Raw genomic sequence first — 11014 nt, forward strand, 5'->3', positions numbered from 1 at the left:
ACATGAGCACTTCTGATACTCTATCACTGTTGATTCCATGAGCTGTACTTATTAGAAGATACCATAGAGGCAGAAAACCCAAACACTCCCAAAAAAACAACGCAAAGGTCTGAAAAAAAAATCTTGTGAAAAAAAAAAAAAGGAACAGAAGATTAATGGTTCCACAAAGAGGGCAAAATGCTAAAGAACAGAGCATTGTAAGAGGGTACCGGACAGTAAATGTTATCAAGGATACAGATCAGGAGATTCTGGTCTGCCTATGTCATTACAGATATGAGGATCAACTAAGGGGAGAATTTTCCATTAAAAAAAAACCCACACTGAATTTAAGCAGCAAATCTATTTTATACAATGAATTAAGTGTTACTCATTTAAAAAGTTTACGTTGAAACCAGAAGTTTCAAAATACAAAGTGTGCCATTTAAAGCCTATCAAGGTAATAGACCAATGACCCAATTTCCAATGTTATCTTTAAAACAAAACAAAAATAATTTAATCAAAGCAGTACAAATATCAGTGTGGAAACTTACAAGAATTTAACTTTTCTACCAATTTAAATGATAGAATGTGTTTAAGTTGATTTAAGATCTCCCGGCGTAATATATGAACATGCAAAGCTTTAGTCCAGCAGCCACAGAGTGCTCAAAGGAAACCAAAGTTAGACGATGGGCAGCTGAACAAGCAACGCCGGCCTAATTGAACACACAAGTCCCTACAAGTTACCTCTTCTGCTGTGTAATCTTCCACGTTGATAACCACCCCATTAATATCTCTCCAGTTAGAAAAAGAAGTCTCATATAGCAAGACATGATTTAAAATGATTATGATTTATTAGCTCTGTGAATATTCAAGGCACTTGATCCTTTATGCCTGCCTAGGTACTGCATTAAACACTCAAACTAAAGAACTTCGAGCAACCTGGTCTAGTGGCAGGTGCCCCTGCCCATGGCAGGGAGGCTGGAATTAGACGATCTTTAAGGTCCCTCCCAACACAAACCATTCTGTGATGCTATGATTCTTACTCTGAGTCTATAGAAATTGCTGCGTGTCTTCTTTGCCTCTGTAGTAAGCAAATGGGGAGGTACGCTCCATGCACACCAGCAGCTATCAACAGAACTTGTTTATTCCAGAGTAAGTTTTGCAGCCCCATGATTTCAGCTGGCAGCTGAAAATGGAGTAGGAAAACATTATTGTATCAGATTATTTTATTATCTTCTGCATCAGGTGCTAAAGGCATAGAGGTTTTCTCTCGGAAAACAAAAGCTGATTTACAGTAACATAAGCATTATGAAAATTACAAAGTTAAAGCTGACAATTTATAAAGAATCTATTCTCTTCCAGCTCTGTAAAGCTCTGTACCTTCTCCCTCTTCCCAAGACTGCCCCAAAGAAAAGCTTCAATAACCTGGTATCCCTAGTGATGGATTACCCCTCTTCGGAAACAACAAAAGGTAGATTATCCTGCACACAAGAGAAAACTTAGACACCAACACCAAACCAGCTCCAAATACACTTTAGAATTAAAGGAGGATCTAATCTCGGGCAGACTGCCAACAATTACATTTCAGGGAACTTATATCAAAATAAAGCGACATATTGTTCTTATTTCTGTAGTCTTCCAAAAGTTATACCCTACCAAAATCCCAAGAGTAGCATAAACGCTTGTCCTGGAGCTGCAAAGGTACAGAAACAGCATTTTATATTGTAAAAGCAATCACTGCAGAATCCTAAGCTAGTGCTACCGTATTTCATTAAAAATCAAACGGCGTTTATAACCACAGCCTGGTTGCTGAGTTTTTAATTTTACTATTATCGTAGATTGGTAATCTCTAGTCTTACTAGTGGGGCAGAATTTTGGGAAGACTAGCCTCGTCAGAGGACCATTACGATAGCTCAGGGCTCAGAGCACAGGACGGATGAGTCGCCTTGCAGTAGATGGTGTTCCTTATCCACATGCTTATTCTGAGTAAACTTAAAGGGAGTTAAAGTATCTGACGTCTGCTCTGTCAAATGGCACTGCACGGATCCACGGATGCCAGTCTCTCAGCTGGAGGAGAGGGCTTACAGGCATACCGAGGTGTAAAGCAGGAATCTTGTCCCCTTGGGGAATTACATTAGAAAGCAACATTCCCTCTATACAGTGAGATATTATAACAAAAACCGACAAACAAACAACAGAAAAGCAACAGCCTAACACCCCTCCTTCCCCCAGACTGAAGGGATCTTATTAATCCTTACCGCAGAACTTACCTTCGTATAGATCTTCTTATGACTTGCTCCCTTCTGCCAGGTCTGTTGATGAGGAGAGAAAAATAAAATCAGACCATTTAGAAAGAACGTGACGGGCAGCACTCACATACATTAGGTACACCAATGACCTCTGTAATTTTTAAAAGCTATCTGCCTGCACTTCTGCATGGCTTCCAACCTCCATATTTGCCTTTGTAGTACAGAGAACAAGGGGGCAAATACCCTCACAATAGAGGAGGGCGGCTAATTAACCATACTATTAAAGTGCTTACAGCATAAACAACTCATTTCAGTCTCTCAAACCACAAGCAGGATTACTGCTCGTGGCACCTTTGTAATAAATATTTTTAGCCAATGTTCCCTTTGTAGTTTATTGCTGGTTCTCCTCTGCCCCAGCTCTCCCGCAGTGCTCCCCAGTGTTTTGATCTATGAAATTGCCTGTTTAACATAGAATTTGGTGTCCTTCCTGTAATCTCTGAAGAGCATCTCTCCTCATAGGGCAGAGGTAGTTTCTGCATAGGTAGGGGACTTGAGAATACTCGCTCTACAGCTTACAGTATTTATCTTTTTAGGTTTAAGATCCCCAGTTCTGAAACAAAAATAACTATATTCTGAAGATACGTAGTGCAGTACAGGTTCAAACCAGCTTACTTGACAACGGTCAATAGACCAGGCTCTTGTCCTATTAGGTAAGAAAGTTTGAACGAATCTGATAAACATTAGTCTTCTTTTCAAATGAATTACATTCAGCCTAGCAGATTTTGAAATAACGCAGTTGTAATGACTGCAAAATCCAGTCATGAGAGCATCTTTTTATGTGAGTTATTTCTTCCTTCAGTTGTTTTCTCCTGGAAAACTCTAACAAAATAACCCAGTGCCGGTGTAGCCACACAGAAGTTACACCTATTTGGTAACAGAACAGAGCTGTGTCCATACCAAGCATGATAAAACAGACAGTCTATCAAACTCCTTCCCCAAGACAGCGGGAATCAACAACACCTGGTCGTTTGCAACACGTTTGAAAGCTCAGGTAGCTGTCCTTTAACTTAAGAGGTTTAAGCGAGAGGAGAACAAATGAGATATGGTGAAGCCTAAGTGCACGAACAACACAGATAAGAGTGCTTACATCTGTTAGTTTAGAGAAACAGTTGATTCCACAGCTGGACGCCTCCAGCACGTACTCCCACCCATACACACGGAATCCAAGCAAGTCAATCATTAATATAGTGTAATTAGCCCTGCCTATTTTTATATCAGAAAGGTCGCGTGACTGCCTGGTCAGGTACAAGGGAACTAAATGGCTGATGACCAGCGTTACTTAGATGAGCTCTACTGCAAGCCCTCGTCCCCAAGCTACATGCTATGCAAACATATCCAAATATTCCACTTATATCTGAAAATAAAGGCATCCCCAGATGAACACATCAGACTTCTAAAATAAATTTTAGCTCTTTAATTCTCAGTCACAATTCAAAGCTATAACTGGAGACCAGCAATGTTTCTTTCAGGCCGTTAACACAGCTTATCTACTCCCAGTGTTACCATATACCCACCTACTTCGGAGCACGTGTCCATACAGCCTAACGCAAGCAGCTTTAACAGCCTCTCCAACCTCACGGGCAGAGCAGAATGCAATTTAAAGAGCTAGAACACCAAGGACCAAAATCTATGGTCTGTTGCCAATAATTTGCCTGTCGTTAACTCTATCCAGCTTCAGCACTGAAGCAGAGGCCCTTACAACCTAAACAAATGCCAGGGCAGTATTATCAGATTGCAATAACCTTGATCTTGGAGGCAGCAAGAGACATAAGCAGCGTGGGCTGGTTTGCTTTAACGCATGCCTGCCTTGAATTTATGGATACAAAAATTTCAGTGCAGGTGTAACTTCTTTCAGTTTACTTTAACAATCCAAATGACACAGCTGATCAAGGGACGGGGGAGGCTGTTTCAAGGTTTCATATTAACAGAATGAAGAAGCAAAAACAACCAAGGGGAGAGAAAACAAAGGGCTGCAACAGAAGGAGAGTTAGGATGAGCAGAGGCACTTGAATGTGGAAGGTCCACAGATAGCTTGGTACAAACTTTACTTGGCAACATTTAATTATTAACAGCGAGAAAGAGAAGCAGAAAGCTCTTTCCCTAGTGTTCAAACTCTAGCTGCACAAACACCTGCAATTTTTCAAATATTAATGAAAAGACATTCAGTACAAAGGTTCTCAATAGCTAGCTGTTGTGCAATACTATCCACAGCTATTTTACAAATTACAAAGGACAGAAATATAATGTATTGCTTGGAAGCAAGAAAGAGCTAATATAAAGTGTGGCTGGAGCCCTTAGAATCAAGTTCTCAGTGCTGTTTCCGCAAAGCAACCATCTTCAGATAGAAGCCTGTAGCAACACCACCTAACTACTGGTGATTGTGTAACGAAGGAGATTCTAACACGGAATTTTTTTTTCTGGTAATACCTAGATGCGATCTGCGTTGATTTTGTTCCCTGAGTGTTCCCAGACACTCTGACAATCCTACTTGGCTTGTCGTTAAGCCACAAAAGCTTTCGGATGCTGCAGGTTCCTTACAGAACTGGACACAAACCCAGCTTTAAGGCAGTCCGTTTTTGTACAGAGCCACCCATCTTCCCCCATCCCACCGGCAAGACCCCGGCCCTCCCGGTGCCTCTGACACCGCCAGGGCCGGGAGCAGCGGGAGCAGGCTGCACCCCTCAGTTACGTGCCCGTGTGCCGGCACAGGAGGGCTGAGGAGCGCCCGGTTACGTTACAGAGGGGGCCTCAAACTCGGCGTTAAGTGGGAAAACGTTCTGTCAGCGCCAGCGTCCCTGCAGCCATCTCCCACTTCAGGGTGGGCTGTATGCACACACGCAGCTCCTCGCTGAAGAGGAGCATGAAAATAAAGCGGTAAAAAAGTTCCTTTAGTGGCAGACACCCGGGAATATTCAGGGAACAAACTCAGCAGCGAGACCTTCGGGCTCAGAACGCTCTCCGGGCGCGCACACACCGCCCCTCCAGCCGGGCCCACGCCGGTAGCACTGGGGGCACCCCCGGCACTCGGCGGGGCCGCCCCGGCACCGCTGCGGGTCCCGAGGGGCTCCGCACGGCACGGCGGGGCGCTGCCACCCCCACGAGCCGCCGCGGGGCTGGGCGCTGCGGCCCGCCCGGCCCTCAGCACGCCCAGGGCAGCGCCGGCCCCCGCCCAGACCCGCCGAGACCCGCCGGGCTCGGGGCTGCCGCCGGGCTGGACGCGGCGCCGGCAGCCCCCGCCCGCTGCCTCCCCGCCGAGCCCGGCCCCCGCCCGCCGCCCCGGCCCTCACCGCCGCCGCTCCTGTCAGGCCCCGCGCAAGCGCCCCCAGCCGCACGGCCGGAGGGACTCGGGGGGCGCCGCGCGCACGCGCACAGGGTCGCCGCCGCGACGGGGCCGCGCGTGCGCATGCGCGCCGCCGGGCGGGCCGCGGTGTGGCACGTGCGGGGCGCGGCCCGGGCGGAGGCGAGGGGCGCGAGGCGGGAGCGCCGCGAGGGGGCCGTGGGGGAGCGCGGCCCCGAGGCTCCTTTCGGGGCGCTTCGGGACCGGCGTGGCTCCGCGCTCAGTCACGGCGCGGTTGTTTTCTTACCGAGCCCGCGATGGCTGGGGCAGAAACCAGCTCGTTTCAAAGCCGAAGGACTTCTGCGGTGTTTATTTGGCTTGGCTTGGCAGCAGCGCGCTGTTTACGACTGGATAAATAGCTGCCACATTAAAGATTATTAACTAGGCATGCTTAAGTGACCAATAAAGTTCTAATCTTTTATACGGTGTTGTAAATGTACACAGTGTTGTAACGCGGGCTCTCGCCAAACAGATAACGAATCCCTTCCCCGGGAGGGTTACAGCCTGACAGGAGGCACGAAGGGCTGCAAGGAAGGCACGAGGCGTGGTAACAAAATGTCGGACACAGAGGGGAGCCGCATCGATCGCAGCTGGGTTATGAACGGGGTCCTGAGGGGGAGCTTCCCCTGCTTACCCAAAGCCTCCGCCAGCAGGCAGAACGGGGCAGGCGCCGTGCCCTTCCCCGGCCGCCTGAAGGGAAGCGGGTTTGGAAGAGGACGAAACTGGACGGAGAGGTGTGGGAACAGCGACGTGTGGGCAGTGTTTGAAAAGGTTTTGTAGGAGGATGAAAAGCTTCCATCTGTCCCCAGTATTTATAGCATCTTTTCACAGTAGCACGTGTCCTGTGTAGTCTGTGTACGCGGGCTCATAGCACCCCTCTGAGGTGAAGCAGTGCTTGTGTTCCCGTGCTTCTCAGGGGAAACTGAGGCACGGAGCGAGAGAAGGTGTTCTCATGGTGTGCACCCAGCTGGGGGCCGACAGGCTTTGGAGAAGCCCGACACAGGGAAATGCACTGGACTTCAGGAATTTCTCTGCTGAAGCACAAACGATGATTTGAACTGAACATACCCTTTAGACAAATAATTGCTCTCAGCGTTCAAAAAGCAGAAGTGATCGAAGGCTCTCTTCAGATTTATCTATTGATGTTCCATGGCGATTTCAGAGAGATTTTAGGAGTGTAACGAGGACACTTTTGTCACCAAAGTCTGTGCGTTGCCCGATAGTTCTACCGTTCCAGTAACCCAGGTGCCACAGGGGGCTGTATTCCAGGAGACAGAGCCCGGCACAGAGGTAAGGTCAGTGCAGGGAGATCTGTCAGAAGGGGAGGGCTGTGTGCGTGAAAGGAGAGAGCAGCCTGTGGAGCGGTAGACATTGAAGAAATGGCAGATGGTGTGGACAGAGTGGATGCTGTGCGCTGTCTTAAAACCGTGGAGACTGCGTGACCATGTGAATAACCTTCAGTGCCCTGTTCTCAAGCTGTTGTGCTGTCTGTGACTACGTGAGAGTGGGTGAAAACCATGCTCGACTGGTTGAATGCTGATGGGACACATGTTTGAGCGCATCTACTTTTGTTCCTGGAGAAAGATGTTCATTGCTGGCAGCTTTTTACAGAAACCAAGGAATGCTCGGGCTCCAAGTACTGCAGCAACTCAAATAAAGAGCAAGATCCATTGACTGCCTAGGCACCAAGGGCAACGAGCCTGCAAAGGCTTTCTGGGAATTAATGAAAGATATTGAGTTATAGGACTGCCAGTCAACAACTCCCCTGAGTTTTGGAGAACTTTCACATGGTGCAAAATGAATAGTTCCACAAGTACAGCGTTTAGCGAAACCTGGTTTCCTATGGGTTTGTGTCTTGATTGTGTTTTTCGTCTGTGTTTCTGAAGACTAAAAATGGGTGAGCTGATGCTGAACCATTTATTTGCATGGCGATGCTCTGCCACCTTACCATTCATTTTCCTGAAACGTATTTGAACAGAAACGCATGCAGTTGGACATACCTCATTTTCTTATGAAACCATACTAGGGTTATGGTCTAGGCATGTGTGGATGTAACGGAGTCTTTCTGTCAGTGGCGACAGAGGGACTGGGTGGCTGGATGGGGAAAAGAAAAGGGAAAAGGAAAATGAAAATAAAAAAACAAGGAAACACTGAGGAGGTGGAATGGGCCATCAGGTGGGAAAGCTGTCCCCGTGGGTGTGCAACAGCTTTGGAGAGGGGCTGGCACCCTTACAGGGAGGTAGGAGAGTGGTCGGAGCATTGTCAGAGAAGTCCAGGATGTGCAGAAGGGATTAGGCCAAACCCTGAGCTGGGCTACTAAAACTCTGGCTTTGCTGGTCCCGCAGCAATGCCGTTTGCACAAGGCTGGTTGCATCAAAAGCTGATAAGCCTGGCAAAGTGTGACCTCCTGTGGGTAAAACCGGGAATTACCGTGGGATAATTAAGTGAATCCTTTATGTGTCACGTATAAAGGATGCTGGGATGCTTGCCTGGCAGTGTGGATCACCTTCTTACCCATCTGCAGCAGCCAGATCTGGATCCCTCCCCCTGGATGATCTGCTGATGTTCTTCCTGGCAAAGATTAAAACCTACCAAAATTAGGAGCGTGCCGGTGGACGTTTCAGCAAGAAGTCCCGGGGAACTGTTTTGAGGGTGGCCACCCATTTCCCTGGCTCACGGAAGTGATGTGCACACCCTGTACTTCGCGTTTGGCTGGACAGATCGCAACTGGCTTTTCCTGACTCTTTGTCACTTCCCTCTCCCTGGTACCTCCTGCCTTCCAGGGACAGGCGCTCATCTTGTCATAGCACAGATGCCACGGGCATCCCGTAACACTGAGACGAACCCTAATTAGGACCCTAAAAAACACGTACGGCGCCACTTTCTCCCATCAAAAATGCTCCCAACGGAAGCTTGTGGGTAGACCTGAACTCCCTTCGGGAGCCTTTACGCACCAGTGGTGACCTCTGGCGGCTGTAGCTGAGCCTGGCCTGCGGTAGATAAAAAGTTCTTACCTCACCCTCCCTTAGGTTCCTGCTCCCTGGTGTCTGATACCAAACGTGCTTCACAGGACCTATTCCCCCTGAAAGAAGGGGCAAATCTGGAGGTAGAATTTCAATTGCTAACGTAAAAACAAAGGTGAACCCCAGACCGACAGCCGCTTTCAGCACATAAATAATTTATTACAGAAGAGAGGACTGCTGGAAACTGGCAGCTCCTACACATACGTGGCCTAACCCACCTCACGAGCAGCCACCGAGCTGGAAGGAGGAGGGCTGTGTGGTGGCAAGGAGCACTGCGTGACGTGACCGGCTCAGCAGGCTCGGTTAAATTGGTCAGGGTGAAATCTGCCCACCTGCAGCTCCCCTCCCCAGCCTCTCTCTGCGTGGTGCTGGCTGACCCCTTCCTCTTCCCGCACAGGAACGTGATTCACGGCAGCGACTCGGTCGAGAGTGCCCGGCAGGAGATATCCCTCTGGTTCCGCCCCGAGGAGCTGACGTGCTGGGAGGACGCGGCCGAGCACTGGATCTACGAGTGATGAGGGAGCCCGAGGGAAGCGTGGGTCTTCCTCGCTCGGGCACAGGACGTTTCCATCCGTTTCATTTAGGCCCTGGGGCTGACTGGGGGCTCTGCTGTGGTGTCGCCGTGGGGGTTTCTCTTCTGTGTGTGTAGAGGGTTCCAGGAGCTGCTCTCTGACTGGAACTCAGTACTTCAGCTGACTGCAATTGCAGCTATTTCTTTTTTTTTTTTTCCCTCCCTCCCATCTGCTGTAGTAAGTAGTTAGTGTAGCTGCTCCGCTTGCTATGGCATCCTAAAATCCCAGGCTCGAGGTGATTTACTGATGGAAAGCAGAAGCTGGGCCCTGTTCCTGTCACTGTCTGGCACAGGACGCATGCTCCTGGCCACGGGGAGAGGCGCGCTGGTCACTGTGGGGCAGTGTGATCCCTGTCCTCACCTGCATCTGTGAGGTTCCTCACCAAAGGGTTTTAAAGAACCTGCTATGGGCTAAGCGCAGGGGCTGGTGACCAAGGCTGACCCAGCTCGGTGACCCTCCTCACTTCACCTGTCCCCTGCCTGCAGGGCGCAAGCGGCCTCTGGAAGAGGAAGAGGCTCCGAGGACTCAGCCAGGCTCCTGCTGTGAGCGTCTGGAGGCTTCCTGCGACGGCAGGACCTGCTGGAGGAGAACCTCAGAGCCACCCGTGTGAATGTGTTCCTCTGTCCTGTGCTCCTGGGCCCCATCTTTTCTCGCTGTTCCTTCTGATTTTCACAGCACCGCCTGTTTCTTTACGCTCTGAGTCCCCCGAGCCTCCTGCCAGAGCGTAGGGGCAGGGACAGGGGTGGTGTGTTCTGCTGTGGAACAGCCGTGGTGGAACCTGAAGGAGCGAGGTTCCCGGGGCTTTGCTGCATGTGGGCTGAGACGTTCTGAGCTCAGCTCTCCTCAGCTGCCTGACTGCAGCACGCAGCATTTCCGGCAGAGCTCCTCCCGCCTTCAGGGCCTTCTCCAAAAAGTAGCTTACGGCTCTAAACATCTTGGAGATTGTTTGTTTCCATAAGTCATCCATGTGTCTTTTTTTTTTTAAATAATAAACTCTGGAGAATCCCATCACCTCTTCCGCTAGTTGTTTCCCAGGGGACCTGGAGGGTGGAGGGGGTGGCTCTGGGCCGGTGCCGGCAGGGATGCGAGCTTGTTCCCTGTGCCACACAGCTTCACTTTCACTGGCAGAAATGTGCTGCTAGTGGCAATTCTTCCGTGCCCTGGAGACGCGCAGGTGGAACAGCTAATGGGGAAGGAGCCACAGTTTGTCAAGATACTGAAACCATTTAGGAAGGTGGCCGTAAGGGAACCTGCCTGAGGGAGTCGGGCTGCTGGAGTTAACCTGGGTGATGGGGTCAACCACCCCGGGACCAGGAGGAGCCGCTGCTCTGGTACCTGCCGTGATGGGGACCCTGCGACGGTGGCTGCGGCTGAGCGGTCACAGAACCGCAGTCACCTCCTCTGCCTTCTATTCCCGACGCCGGAGGAAGCCGCGGACCGCGCAGGGCCGCAGGCGCAGCCCCCCGGTCAGACGGCTGAGCGGTGCGCCCCGGCCTGCCAGCACGTCGCTAAGAGGCGGAGATTGGAGCCCAGTGCCCCCGCAGCAGCCCCGCCGTCCCTCGGGGAGGCGCCGCCCTGTGCTTACAGCACCCGAGGGCACCGGCACCCGAGGCGCGGCCGCCGAACCGCGACGGCGAACACGGGGCCGGGCGCGGGGGGCTCCGCCGCCGCCATCTCATCCCCTCACCTTACCTCACCTCACCTCACCCCCCCCGCCCCCCGCGCGGGGGCTGCCGGGAGGGAGGCGGGCAGGGCGCCGATAGGCCCGCCCCCGTCACGTGCCTCTCCCCCTCC

At 50.7% G+C, this 11014-nt stretch overlaps 1 protein-coding gene and 1 long non-coding RNA gene across 7 annotated transcripts in view; both read right to left on the reverse strand.

Moving 5' to 3' along the window:
* Positions 1–5653, reverse strand: part of TBC1D24 (TBC1 domain family member 24) — a 29847-nt gene extending 24194 nt beyond the window's left edge. The window contains exons 1-2 of one of the 5 annotated variants that reach the window (XM_040574574.1): positions 5576–5653; positions 2250–2291 (exon numbers count right to left, since the gene is read on the reverse strand). The gene's annotated coding sequence lies outside the window, so the exon portion shown is untranslated. Of the gene's footprint in view, positions 1–1022; positions 1166–2237; positions 2292–5190; positions 5326–5575 lie in introns of those variants that run through there. The other 4 variants (XM_040574572.1, XM_040574571.1, XM_040574570.1 and 1 more) reach the window with 4 other exon arrangements.
* A 1875-nt stretch (positions 5654–7528) lies between these two features.
* LOC121078557 lies at positions 7529–10960 on the reverse strand. Of its 2 annotated transcripts, XR_005824637.1 has the most exons (3): positions 10556–10960; positions 8056–8196; positions 7529–7719 (listed from the first exon to the last, which is right to left on the reverse strand). It is a non-coding gene; the product is annotated as an uncharacterized LOC121078557 (long non-coding RNA). The 2 variants fall into 2 exon arrangements; XR_005824636.1 differs by having other exon boundaries at positions 7529–8196.
* Between the last annotated feature and the right edge of the window lie 54 nt (positions 10961–11014).

Source organism: Cygnus olor, chromosome 15 (genome assembly GCF_009769625.2).
Source record: "Cygnus olor isolate bCygOlo1 chromosome 15, bCygOlo1.pri.v2, whole genome shotgun sequence".
NCBI classification, from domain to species: domain Eukaryota; kingdom Metazoa; phylum Chordata; class Aves; order Anseriformes; family Anatidae; genus Cygnus; species Cygnus olor.